Source organism: Psammomys obesus, unplaced genomic scaffold (genome assembly GCF_907164565.1).
Source record: "Psammomys obesus unplaced genomic scaffold, mPsaObe1.curated_primary_1811, whole genome shotgun sequence".
Lineage (NCBI taxonomy): Eukaryota > Metazoa > Chordata > Mammalia > Rodentia > Muridae > Psammomys > Psammomys obesus.
In genome coordinates this window covers 2258331-2272922 of record NW_026585686.1, presented here as the reverse complement: position 1 = coordinate 2272922, position 14592 = coordinate 2258331, and the positions used below count along the sequence as shown (strand labels likewise).

At 38.9% G+C, this 14592-nt stretch overlaps 1 protein-coding gene across 1 annotated transcript in view; it reads left to right on the top strand.

Annotated features, from left to right (window-relative positions):
* The window catches only part of Adamtsl1 (ADAMTS like 1), a 398322-nt gene that overhangs the window by 142418 nt on the left and 241312 nt on the right, over positions 1-14592 (top strand). The gene's annotated exons all lie outside the window — the stretch shown is intronic.

Sequence of the window (14592 nt, the reverse complement as noted above, 5' to 3'; positions counted from 1 at the left end):
GTGTGTGTGTGTGTGTGTGTGTGTGTGTGTGTGTGTGTGTGTGTGTGATGCTCTGATGCTGTTGTTGGGAGGGTGTAAGGGGGTGTAGACCACAAGTTTAGATTGAGTGTGATACCTCATCCTGTCCCTACATCTGCTTCTAAGTCACAAATTGCACATGAAACCATCCATCTATCCCTGTGCGTGTATTCTGCTCTGCTCATGGTGCTTTAGATGATACTATTCAAGCTGAGCATTACCGCTGCAATACACATATTTAACAGTATACTTCTCTGTGGTTCGTGGCATTCTACAAGACAGAATTTTGAGGTTGTTATTTCCTAGCTATTTGATCTTGGTGAAGTTATCTCCTCAACTTCAGTGTTATAATCTGTACTCAAAATCATTCAAATATAAAAGGAAGTAGTACTTGTGGAAAAAATAATATTTGTGGAGAATTGTTTGAAAGGGAGGCAGCCAGTTTATTTCTCTGGCTCTGGAAGGGTAAATTGGTTTAGTCTTCTCATATGACAACCATAGTCTATTGGATTTGGCTCCTAGAGAATAATGGCTTAAAGCATCTAGAGCAACGTAAAAGCTCAGTCGCAAAGAATGCTGCAGTTGCTCAGCAATGTCTGCTATGGATCTGGGTGGGAAAAGTAGCTGTGTGTGTGCCATATTTTTGCCTAGTCCTGAGTGCCCCAGTGTTCACCCTGGGACTAGGGCAGACAACCCCAGTGCTTTGTACTTAGATGATTTGTTTATGATTCTTAAAATGCCTTGTATCCAATATTCTTTAACCGTTATGCCTCATTAGAGGTCCTTGGGAAAATATCCATCTGGCATTTGGGTCCTTTGAGGTTTTCCTGAACCCATTTTTTTTATCCATTCATTACACAGACACTAGTTATGTCTACTACAAGGAACAGATCACCTATACATTTTGTAAAGATCCAATAGGGTTCTTCTTTCTCTTGTTGGGCAAAGTTCAAATATAGACACAGGGCATAACCCACTTACCATGCAGTAAGTCTACACAAGTTCACGGAAAGCACATGGCTTCCCTGTGTCTGGATTTATTCTTCCTAGTCTAGGTTTTTCTTTTGGCTTCATTTACCCATTTAAAAGTTTTTCGTTATAATACATCAGAAATATGTACTATACATCTTATTGTAAAGATCTTAATCTTTGAAGAATACAATTGGATAGTTTATACCCCCCACACTTCTAAACATAATTAGGAAATAAAGTATAGTATCTGTAAGAGCATACTGTTTTGCATATAATTTTGTCTGGATTAAATAATTCAGAGGCGCTCTGATCAGATTTGCAGTTTAGTTTTCCATATTTGTCTTTCCCAGTGCTGAAAATAGAAGAATTTAACAATATCTTACCTCATGGTTTGGATCATGAAAAGCTTGACATCATTGGCTCAGTATTTGATGCTTGCAGTTGAGGTCTTTATGGGAAACCATTTGAAATAGGGCCAGCGTGAACCCATCTAAGAATATTTATCTAGGGTATACCATCTGCTTATGGATTACATTTATTTGTGTTATAAAAATGACTGGTTTGTTGAATTTGTTTTTTTTCTAGTCAAGATGTTTTTATACATTACCGCATCTAGAGAATTCCAGTCTTATGTTTCACTTATTCACTTGCTATCAGCTGTAGAAAGTGAAGGAAGAAAGCCCTTTCAGCATGCACTGAAGGCCTGCTGCCTAAAATCTGCAAAATGTGTTGAAAGTCAGTGAGCCAACTGGGAATGCTGACTGTGGTAGCAGTTTTTGTTTAAGGAGCCCCTTCCCTATGGCTTTTAGCAAGTGCAGAGAAATGAAGGAGCATTGGTAGTATTGTGTCCAGATTTTCTAATCATAAATAAAGGGGCTGGATGTCTGCGTGCAGACATGTATGCAACAGAGCATATAAAACATCATACACACCTTGCCCTGAGAGGGGAGCAGCCTTACCAGGCCACAGAGGAAGACAATGCAGCCACTCCTGATGAGATCTGATAGACTAGTATCAGAAGGAAGGAGAGGAAGACCTCCCCTATCAGTGGACTTGGGGAGGGGCATGTGTGGAGTAAGGGGAGGGAAGGTGGGATTGGCAGGGGAGGAGGGAGGGGTTTATGGGGGGGATACAAAGTTAATAAAGTATAATTATTAATTTTTTTAAATCATGCATTTAAAATGTAAAAGCCAAACATTGTCATTTATTCATTGCTATAAACATCCAAAAGATTATTATGAATACTAGTTAGTCTCAGGACATTATTGGTGCTATTTTGCTTGTCTGTGCATTGCTGTAGAATGGCTTACACATTCTAGTGCTTGAATAAGTATTTTGTGAACTTAGCTGCACTGTGCAATCATTTTGGATGAAGATGAGCTTAGACTGCTGCTCCATCTAATATTTAGTACCAGAATATGAAGAAGCTACGTAAAGCCAAAATATTCAGCTAGATTTCTATCCTTTTTCCCGAAGATTCCTTGTAGTTGCCAAAATAATGAGTGGACATTATCTCACTTTAGTGTCTTGTCCAGAATGGGGTGTGTCTGGGAACTCAGTGACCTGAACATATCCTTCTATGACATTTTACCAATAATTAGTGTAGGTGCACTTGAGAAATAGTCTCTAATAAACTTGAGCCCTTTACAGTAATTCCTGGTCACGTGTCAGGACAGAGATTTAAATCTGGCTCCTTAGCGTTTGTGATATGTCCCTTTTGTGTATGTGTGTGTACACAGATACATATACACAGACACAAACATAAACACATGCACACACTTTGTGTGTGTGTGAGAGAGAGAGAGAGAGAGAGAGAGAGAGAGAGAGAGAGCAAGCGAGCAAATGATTGTCATCAATGATTTCCACTCTGTAAAAGAGAGGAAAACTGAGTTTGCCTATCTGTAACCTGAGTAGAAATTACAAATCAGCCACTAAGTGCAAGTTGGCATGTTGTGTTTCGGTACTTCCTTAGCACACACTGTCTATCTCAAATGTCCAAAAAAGGTGCTAACTGGCAGAAATGCAAAGATACACAGTATTATTTCTGTTTAGCAGATTAGGAGCATTAGGTTCTCCCCCACGTTCGACGACCAAGCCAGTCAAGTAGTTTGGTCTAGTTAATAATGCCAAGAATAAATTTCCCCTTGTGAAGTGGGCTTTAGCTCCACCAGGAAGTGGATGAATCCTCCTATAACACCCGGGCCACTGTTGTACCAGTGGGCTTATCTTGCCAGAGCGGTCATTACTGTTCACAGCTCGGTAAGACCACTGGAGAATTTGCTCCCCTAGTGGCATCCATAGTATCTTGCAACACAATGAAAGCTAGGCAATGGGCATGAATCTATGAGGTCAGCACTAACTTTATTTGTTCATGTTTTATGATGCAGGCATATGGTATCTTCAGCAACAGAATCTTACCATTATGTTCCACAGGATAGCCAAGAACAATGGTAACAGGCTGTAATGATTGAAGGGGGTACTACGGGACCCCCATTGACTGACATCTCATAAATAAGTAACCCATATCTAACACTGGGCTTTTTTCATTTGATAGTATATGTTGTCTGGGAAGTTCATTTTCCAGACCAGGGAGAACAATAGATCTCAAATTAGACACAGTCTAATATTCAGGCAAATATATTCATTGATCAAGGTCTGTATCAGTTCTGCAACTGTTGAGTTGGGTGTGTGGTGGGACCTGGAAAGGATCATCCTGAGTGAGCTGTCCCAGAAGCAGAAAGACACACACGGTATATACTCACTCATCTAGACATTTAACATAGGATAAACCTACTAAAATCTGTACATCTAAAGAAACTAATCAAGAGAGAGGGTCCTTACTAAAACGCTCAATTCCCATCCCGAAAGGCAAAGAGGATGGACATCAGAAGAAGAAGAAGAAGAAGAAGAAGAAGAAGAAAACAGGAAACAACTTAGGAACCTGCAACAGAGGGCCTCTGAAAGCCTCTGCCCTGCAGACTATCAAAGCAGATGCTGAGACTTATGGCCAACTGTTGGGCAGAGTGCATGGAATCTTTTGTAAGAAGTGCAAAATAGTAAGATCAGGAGAGGAAAGGAACCCCACAAGGAGAGCAACAGAACCAGAAAATTTGAACACAGGGGTCTTCCCAGAGACTCATACTCCAACCAAGTACCAGGCATAGAGATAACCTAAAACCCCTGCACAAAATGTAGTCCATGGCAGTTTAGTGTCCAAGTGGGTTACATAGTAATGGGAAGAGGGACTGCCTCTGACATAATCTGATTGGCCTTCTCTTTGATCACCTCCCCCTGAGGGGGGAGCAGTCTTACCAGGCCACAGAAGATGACAATGCAGCCACTCCTGATGTGATCTGATAGACTAAGATCAGAGGGAAGGAGAGGAGGACCACCCCTATCAGTGGACTTGGGGAGGGGCATGTGTGAAAAAAGGGGAGGGAGGGTGGGACCGGGAGGGGAAGAGGGAGGGGCTTATGGGGGATACAAAGTGAATAAAGTGTAATTAATAAAATAAAATAAAATAAAATAAAATAAAATTTTAAAAATACAAAATAATAGTTACTTACAATAATAAAGATATGTTCTTTTGGGGGGAAAAGAAGAAGCTAAGATATAATTAGTCACAATGTGGTACAGGAACTAGGTCCTGTCCTCTGTGCTGTTCCATCCTTAGCATGGTTCTTTCATTATCAAGATTGTCTTGTTTTTCTTTTTTTTTTTTTTTTTTTTTTGATGCTTCATTTGTTTATTTATTTATTTATTTTTTAATTTTTTTATTTTTATTTTATTTTTCTTTTTAGTTACATTTTGTTAACTCTGTGTCCCAGCTGTATCCCGCTCCCTCATTCCCTCCCCAACCCCACACTCCCTCCCTGGTCTCCTCCCTGCCCCTTTCCAAGTCCCCTGATAGGGGAGGACCTCCTCCCCTTTCATCTGACCCTGTTTTATCAGGTATCTTCAGGGCTGGCTGCAAAGTCCTCCTCTGTGGCCTAACAGACTGCTCCTCCCCTGGGGTGGGGGTCAAACAGCCTGCCCTTGAGATCCTATTAGAAATAGTCCGTGTTCCCCTTACTTTGGAAAACTACTTGGTTACTGAGCTACCACAGGCCACATCCGAGCAGAAGTTCTAGGTTATATCCATAGATGGTCCTTGGTTGAGTGTCAGTCTCAGAAAAGACCCTGTGCCCAGATATATTTGGTCCTTGTGGAGCTCCTATCCTTTCCATATCATACTAACTTCCCTTCTTTCATATGATTCCCTGCACTCTGCCGAGGGTTTGGTTATGAGTCTTAGTGTCTGCTTTGAAACACTGCTAGGTAGAGTCTTTCAGATGCCTTTTGTGATAGACTCCTGTCATAAGTTCAATGCACATCCCATTTGTCTTTCTAAATGAGGATTAATCACCTTCGCCTGTGTCCACTTTCTTGATTATCTTCTTTAGGTGTGTAGATTTCATTATGTTTATCATGTCTTGTAGGTCTATATAAGCGAATATATACCAAGTTTGTCTTTCTCCTTCTGGGATACTTCACTCAGAATGATCTTTTCTAGATCCCACCACTTGCCTGCAAATTTCATGATTTCTTCCTTTTTGATTGCTGAGTAGTATTCCATTGTGTAAAAATACCACAGTTTCTGTATCCATTCCTCCGTTGATGGACATCTGGGTTGTTTCCAAGTTCTGGCTATTACAAATAAAGCTGCTATGAACATGGTTGAACAAATGTCCTTGTTGTGTACTTGAGCAAATTTTGGGTATATACCTAGGAGTGCTATAGCTGGGTCTTGAGGTAGCACTACTCCTAGTTGTCTGAGAAAGCGCCAGATTGACTTCCAGAGTGGTTGAACCAGTTTACATTCCCACCAGCAATGGAGGAGGGTTCCCTTTTCTCCACAACCTCTCCAGCATGTGCTATCACTTGAGTTTTTCATCTTGGCCATTCTGATGGGTGTAAGGTGATATCTCAGGGTCGTTTTGATTTGCATTTCCCTAATGGCTAATGAGGTTGAGCATTTCTTTAAGTGTTTCTCTGCCATTCGACGTTCCTCTTTCGAGAATTCTCTGTTTAGCTCTGTTCCCCATTTTTTAAGTGGATTACTTGGTTTGTTGCTTTTCTGCTTCTTTAGTTCTTTATATATACTTGATATTAGCCCTCTGTCAGATAAAGGGTTGGTGAAGATTCTTTCCCAATCTGTAGGCTGTCTATTTGTTTTGATGACAGTGTCTTTTGCTTTACAGAAGCTTTTCAGTTTCATGAGGTCCCATTTATTGATTGTTGCTCTTAGAGCCTGTGCTGTTGGTGTTCTGTTCAGGAAGTTGTCTCCTGTGCCAATGAATTCTAGGCTGTTTCCCACTTTTTTTTCCAGCTGATTTAGAGTATCTGGTTTTATGTTGAGGTCCTTGATCCACTTGGACTTTAGTTTTGTGCAGGGTGATAGATATGGATCTATTTTCATTTTTCTGCATGTAGAAATCCAGTTGGTCCAGCACCATTTGTTGAAGATGCTGTCTTTTTTCCATTGAATGGATTTGGCTTCTTTGTCAAATATTGAGAATTCATAGGTGTGTGGGTTTATTTCTGGGTCTTCTATGCGATTCCATTGATCCTCCTTTCTGTTTCTATGCCAATACCATGCAGTTTTTATTACTGTTGCCCTGTAGTACAGCTTGAGATCGGGAATGGAGATACCTCCAGATGATCTGTTGTTGTACAGGATCGTTTTGGAGATTCTGGGTTTTTTGTTTCTCCATATGAAGCTGAGAATCTTTTTTTCAAGGTCTGTAAAGAATTGAGCTGGTATTTTGATGGGAATTGCATTGAATCTGTAGATTGCTTTTGGCAGGATGGCCATTTTCACAATGTTAATCCTACCAATCCATGAGCACGGGAGATCTTTCCATCTTCTGAGATCTTCTTCAATTTCTTTCTTCAAAGACTTGAAGTTTTTCTCAAATAGGTCTTTCACTTGCTTGGTTAGAGTCACACCAAGGTACTTTATGTTGTTAGTGGCTATTGTGAAGGGTGTTGTTTCCCTAATTTCTTTCTCAGCCTTTTTGTCTTTGGTATACAAGAGGGCCTCTGATTTTTTTGAGTTGATTTTGTATCCTGCCACTTTGCTGAAGGTGTTTATCAGCTGAAGAAGTTCTCTGGTTGAATCTTTGGGGTCGCTCATGTATACTATCATATCATCTGCAAATAGTGACACTTTGACCTCTTCCTTTCCGATTTGTATCCCCTTGATCTCCTTTAGTTGTCTTATTGCTCTGGCTAGGACTTCAAGTACAATGTTAAAGAGATATGGAGAGAGTGGGCAGCCTTGTCTTGTCCCTGATTTCAGTGGGATTGATTTAAGTTTCTCTCCATTGAGTTTGATGTTGGCTATAGGCTTGCTGTATATTGCCTTTACTATCTTTAGGTATGTGCCTTGTATCCCTGATCTCTCCAAGACTTTAAACATAAATGGGTGCTGGACTTTGTCAAATGCTTTTTCAGCATCTAAGGAGATGATCATGTGGTTTTTCTCCTTCATTTTGTTTATGTGGTGGATTACATTGATGGATTTCCGTATGTTGAACCACCCTTGCATTCCTGGGATGAAGCCTACTTGGTCATGGTGGATGATATCTTTGATGTGTTCTTGGATTCGGTTTGCAAGTATTTTATTGAGTATTTTTGCATCAATGTTCATAAGAGAGATAGGTCTGAAGTTCTCTTTTTTTGTTGGATCTTTGTGTGGTTTAGGTATCAAAGTGACTGTGGCTTCATAGAATGAGTTTGGTAGTGTTCCTTCTGTTTCTATTTTATGGAATAGTTTGAGGAGAATAGGTGTTAGTACTTCTTTGAAGGTCTTGTAGAATTCTGCGCTGAAGCCATCTGGTCCAGGGCTTTTTTTGGAGGGGAGACTGTTAATGACTGCTTCTATTTCCTTGGGAGATATAGGACTATTCAGTCTTTCTACCTGATCTTGACTTAATTTTGGTAGATGGAATCTGTCAAGAAAGTTATCCATTTCATTTAGATTTTCAAATTTTGTGCCATATAGGCTTTTGTAGTATGACCTAATAATCGTTTGGATTTCCTCAGTGTCTGTAGTTATGTCCCCATTTTCCTTTCTGATTTTGCTGATTTGTATGGTTTCTCTCTGCTTTTTAGTTAGTTTGGCTAAGGGTTTGTCTATCTTGTTGATTTTCTCAAAGAACCAGCTTTTTGTTTCATTGATTCTTTGGATGATTTTATCAATAAAGAAAACACAAAGTGAGAAAACTCTTGAGCTGGAGAACTTGGAGAAAAGATCAGGAACCACAAAAGTAAGCATCACCAACAGAATACAAGAGATGGAAGAGAGAATCTCTGGAGCTGAAGACACACTTGCAGAAATTGATACTTCTCTCAAAGAAAAAGTAAAATCAGAAAAATTCCAATCACAAAATATCCAAGAAATCAAGGATGCTATGAAAAGACAAAATCTAAGAATAATAGGAATTGATGAAAAAGAAGACTCCAGGCTCCAAGGTCCAGAAAATATTTTCAAAAAAATCATAGAAGAAAATTTTCCCAACTTAAAGAAAGAGATGTCCATAAATATACAAGAGGCCTACAGAACACCAAATAGACTAGACCAGAAAAGAAACACATCACGTCACATCATAGTCAAAACACTAAATCTACAGAACAAAGAAAAGATATTAAAAGCAGCAAGGGAAAAAGGCCAAGTAACATATGAAGGTAGACCTATCAGAATCACACCAGACTTCTCATCAGAAACTATGAAAGCCAGAAGGGCCTGGGCAAGCATCATGGAGACTCTAAGAGATCACAAATGTCAACCCAGACTACTATACCCTGCAAAGCTTTCAATCAACATAGATGGAGAAAACAAAATATTCCATGACAAAACTAAATTTACGCAATATCTATACAGCAAACCAACCCTACAGAAGATACTAGAAGGAAAACTCCAATCCAACGAAAACGAATTCACCCAAGAAAACAGGGCATACAGATAATGTCCCAACAAAAATGAAAAGAAAACAAGCAATGAAACAAGGTAAGATCATCGACTCCATTACACAAGGAACTAACATGCATTGGTCAATATTATCTATCAATATTAATGGACTCAACTCACCAATAAAAAGACACAGGCTAACAGAATGGTTACGGAAACAGGACCCAACATTCTGTTGCATCCAAGAAACACACCTATGCAACAAAGATAAACACTACCTCAGAGTAAAGGGCTGGAAAAATGTTTTTCAAGCAAATGGTTCCAGAAAACAAGCTGGAGTAGCCATCCTAATATCTAATAAAATAGACTTTCAGCCCAAGTTAATCAAAAAAGATAAGGAGGGCCACTATATTCTCATCAAAGGAAAAATCCAACAAGAGCACATCACAATTTTGAATATCTATGCCCCAAATACAAGAGCACCTACATTCGTAAATGAAACAATATTAAAGCTTAAATCATACATTGATCCTAATACCTTAATAGTGGGAGACTTCAACACCCCACTCTCATCAAGGGACAGATCAACCAGACAGACACCAAATAGGGAAATGAAAGCACTCACAGAATCCCTAAATCAAATGGACCTAATAGATGTCTACAGATCTTTTCACCCAAACTCAAAAGAGTACACCTTCTTTTCAGCACCGCATGGAACCTTCTCCAAAATAGACCATATAGTTGGTCACAAAGCAAGCCTCAACAGATACAAAAGGATTGAAATAATCCCTTGTATACTATCTGACCACCATGGACTAAAGCTGGACATCAACAACAACAGAAACAACAAAAAGCCGACACGCACATGGAAACTGAACAACTTACTACTCAATGACAGCTGGGTCAAGGAAGAAATAAAGAAAGAAATTAAAGACTTTCTAGAATGCAATGAAAGTGAAGGCACAACATACCCAAATTTATGGGACACATTGAAAGCAGTGCTCAGAGGAAAATTTATAGCACTAAGTGCCTACAAGAAGAAATCTGTAACATCACATACAAACAACTTAATGGCCCAACTGAAAAACCTAGAAAAAAAAGAAGCAGATACACCCAAGAGGAGCAGACGGCTGGAAATAATCAAACTAAGGGCAGAAATCAATCAATTAGAAACAAATAAAATCATCCAAAGATTGTCTTGTTTTTCAAGATGGTTCCAGGAACCATCAAGAAGGAAGGCAAGCAGAGGGTAGTAGAGGGCCTTCCCTAAGCTAAGTCAGATTCTTTAACTAGTCCTCCCAGGGACACATTATATTTGCATTTATATTTTAACAATTACAATTTAGATGTATGGCCAAGGAGAAATACCTTCTTTTAAATCAAAATATTACCATCCCAATACAATTAGAGCCTTATTACAGAGAAAAACATGAAACCATCTATACCAGGTGCAATTCATAGTCTCTATTATCCATAAACAAAAGGCTCAGAAAGCATGAAGCTATAGAGAAGATAATAGATTCTGGAAAATGCTTTCTTTGTACCAGTGATAGGCATCCTCCAAGCAAAGAATTGATCAAGAGAGTTCCATACAGAAAGTATAAAATGCTCAAAGGCACAGAAAGTTCTGGCATTATATTATCTAATTCAGCCCATTTCTAATTCCTGGCTACTTCCTTTTCTGTTAATAATATATCTGAAAGTAATAGTTTAATTTCCAATTAGCCTAATAATTATTCATAATCATCAGATTAAAACATGTCAAGAATGATAGTCTTGATATACTTGCAAACGATTTTCTACTTGGACCAAAATAAGAACATTTTATCTGATGATAAAGTATTCCACATTTTAAAATAATTGAATTAGAATATTTTGGCATCTTAAAAGGGAATTGAAACAAAGAAAAAGAAAAGTAAAAAAACAATCGTTTCAGGGAGATATTTGTGTTTAAGCATTGAAATTAGGCAATCCTCAGAACTGACTAGGTTCATAGCCTAGGGTCCACACACCCATCCTGAGAGCAGTAAGTCAGGTTCTGGCCAAGTTACTCAGAACGTATGTCACCTCTTGTTTAGCAATTCCTAAAATGACTGTTACTTTGGATCTAAGAAAGCTAAGTTATTCCTTTCTTAACATGGTTTTGCAGCCATAAGAAGTCTTTAGGATTATGGAAGGTCTTTTATGATTGTCTCCTCTGGTTCCATCAGAGACATCAGAGTCCGTTAACAATTTTCCAGAGAAACTTAAACCTTTTGAGAAACCTGAAAGTTCTGTAATTTAAGGAGTGAATCCAGTTAGATTTGAGGTGCCCAAGGGCACAGGTTCTCATGCCCACTGCCCATCTTGTCCTCCTACATAAGTGAGGATCCTGTAATCTTAAACCTGTCTCCCTTCAGTCCTGCAACAGAGCGCTGAACCTATGACCCCTGCCTGGTGTGACTTAGGTCACCGTGTAGTCTCTTGGGTCAATGTCACTGACAAATCTAATTTTGTGACCACTTTCCCCTACTTATGGGTTTTTCTTCCTTCTAGTTAGCTAACATCTAGTGTAGCACCTTCTAAAGAGTGTGAATATAACAGCCGTCTGTACCCCTGCAGCATGTGAAGCCCTGAAGCTTCATGTACCCCTGAAGCATTAACTCTACCTCTCCATCCATTGGATTGCTTGCAAATGCTTAGGCAATCAAATTTGACTGTGAACAGTAAGCCTAACCCTATGGCTAACCCTAATCCTCCTTCTGATTCTCACGCTCCCCCAATGAAACGGGCTGTATTCGCTGTACTTTCACACAGGAGTGATTTCACACGTGCCCGGTATCTAACACATTTACTGATGCATTCATACACCAGAAACAAATGTTTCGAAGGCGTATTGAGGATTTTGTTATAAAGGTGTTCTTTGCTTTCTACAAAGATTCCACAGGATTTGTTGCTAGGCAGAAGAGTACCGTATTACTGCATGTGCCCACACATAGGTTTTTACAGAAGATTCTTTCTCAGTCAGATCCTCTCTGGTTTTTCTCATCAAAGTCACCCTGTTTTATGCTTTCAGAATACTGTGTGTCTATATTTGCAGTTTTTCTCATGATCATCCTCTTATCTGGCTCCTGAGGATTTAGATATTATCTTCCTCCCAGCTAGACTGTAAGTCTCCTGCAGGTGGGCCCACACATACTTAACTTTATCACTGAACTCTGCTCCTAGTATAGCACCTAACCCTTTGTAGGTCTTCAAAAAATTTATTTAAATGGTTAAAATTTTTGAAGTAGGTACTTCAGCAATCTCCATTTCACACTGTCCTTAAAAATACAAGTGTAAATAAATTCTTGGTCCATTTTTGTGGAGGCCCATCTACAGATAGAAATTTTGAAAATAACTACTAGAGTTTTACAAAAGCCTGTCAAAGAAGTTGTAATTACTAATGATAAGCCTCTTGAAATGTCAGTCCATTTCTTACTTCATCAAAAATGATAATTGAAGTAATTGAAATTTGGTAGCATGACAAGGCTTTGGTATTCCAAGATATACAAACGGGTATAGTGTGGCTATGCCATGTTTCTCTAACTTAAACATAAGAGAGAATACAAGCTACAAAGATGTGTGTCTGCCTACTTGGTCAAGGTTTATGGTTTCAATAAGCCTGATTTGAACCAACTATGAATGTTTTGCACAGTGCACTCAGAAAATGACTGCTTAGTATCCAAGTGGCCTTGGGCAAAACACACAATTTCAACTGTAAAATAGAGGTATCTTGTCAAGTGGTCATTTTGAAAGTAAATGAGATGTTTGTTTTTGCTTTATACAGGAAAGAGCTAGACAGAGCCATACCTTCACTGCACACACACACACACACACACACACACACACGCACACACACACCTGTGTTAGTGTTACTGGAAAAAGATAATGTAACAGCTTTAAAGAAATGTTAACTTACTATTGCAGTACTCTTCTGATTTCTTTTTTTTAATATTTATTATTAGTATTAATTACACTTTATTCATTTTGTACCCCCCCATTAGCCCCTTCCTCCCCTTTCTGCATGCATGCCCCTCCCCAAGTCCACTGATAGGGGAGGTCTTCCTCTCCACAAAACCTTAATGCAGTTTGTGTTCTAACATTCTGAACTAGAGATTTTTGATAAAATGTTTCCAGAAGCAGTTACTTCATGGCTGTGTATTTTATAATTTGAAAACACATCACTTATTGACATTGAGAATTACTTTTGCATTAAGGTTCTAGAACATCAATAGTTTAAGATCTATTTTTATTTTCCCTACTCTTCCCAGTTCCTATTCTCTGTCTTCTATAATCTTCTGGTTTATATACTTGAACTCTAAAGATATTTTTACTCATACTATATATTTTACCCTTAGCTTGTTTCAAATTCTGTAAACTCTGTCCCTTTGAAATGAAATACATCAGTAGCAGCTCAGTCTTGCTAGAGAATAGTGGCCTGGCTTCTTTCAGGGCTCTTGATCTTTTGGGCACAACATAAAATCGAGGTGCAAGAAGAGAGGGAAATCTCCAGATACCTGCAGGATTAATAAATTCAAAAAAGAAATGCCCAACATGCAAAATGTGCTGAGAACGAAGGAACACCCCAGAACAGACCAAAGGCAGATGAAGACCATCCTTTGGAAGATCCACCACAGCAGGCAGGAGAAAATCTTCAGGCTTCTGGAGAAAGTGTGCAGGAGGAAGCTGATGGAAGCCTTAGAGGAGAGCCTGCTTAGCCCAGCCTAGAACCTAAAGAGGATACTCCTGCGAGGCATATGAACCCTGAAGAAGTGATGAGTACATGAGCTGGAAAGGCTTTGGGGAGAGATGAGGAGAGTAAGAAACGAGTTTGTGGTGCTACATTGGAAGCAAAGACATTCCCGAAGCCAGCCTCACCTTCCAAGCCTTGAAATCTTTTTTTCTCTGATATTGAATCTGGGTACTGCTTTCTTTCTCTTAGCATTTTCTGATGTATCTTAGAACTTCATTTTACTTTTAATTACCTGGTGGCATTTTCTTTTAGGTAGTTTTGTTGTTACCAGAATCTCTTTGGATTTTGGATTTTTGACCCATTTTCCAATGCTTAGTTTTCAGTTGGAAAGTTTCACACTTATCCATGAAAATGATGTTCATTCCAGATTATACAATTAAACAACAAATTAAGATGCAGCATATTAAGGGTCAGCTCACATATTTAGGAAAATTCCTAAGTACGTGTGTACCTATATAATTACACATATCTCAAAATACTCAACAGTGCTCATATTTGTGTGATGTGTTTTGATTTTGCCTTTTGCTTATGCGCCTCACCAAGGACTGCAGATTTTTTAGTAAGTGGGAGTTAATTAAAATTAATTTGTAACCAGCTTGTAGAGGCAATAAAGGCACTAAACTCTTGATGAGGAGCTACTGAAAAGAAATGTGAACCTGGAATTATCTCTAGATTTCTTAGCCAGAGGAATAAACTGGCAGTCATTAAGAAAGAAAGAAAGAAAGAAAGAAAGAAAGAAAGAAAGAAAGAAAGAAGAAAGGAAGGAAGAGAGGGAGGGAGGAAGAAAGAGAGAGAGAGAGAAAAGAAAGGAAGGAAGGCAGGAGGGAAAGAAGAAAGAAAGAAAGAAAGAAAGAAAGAAAGAAAGAAAGAAAGAAAG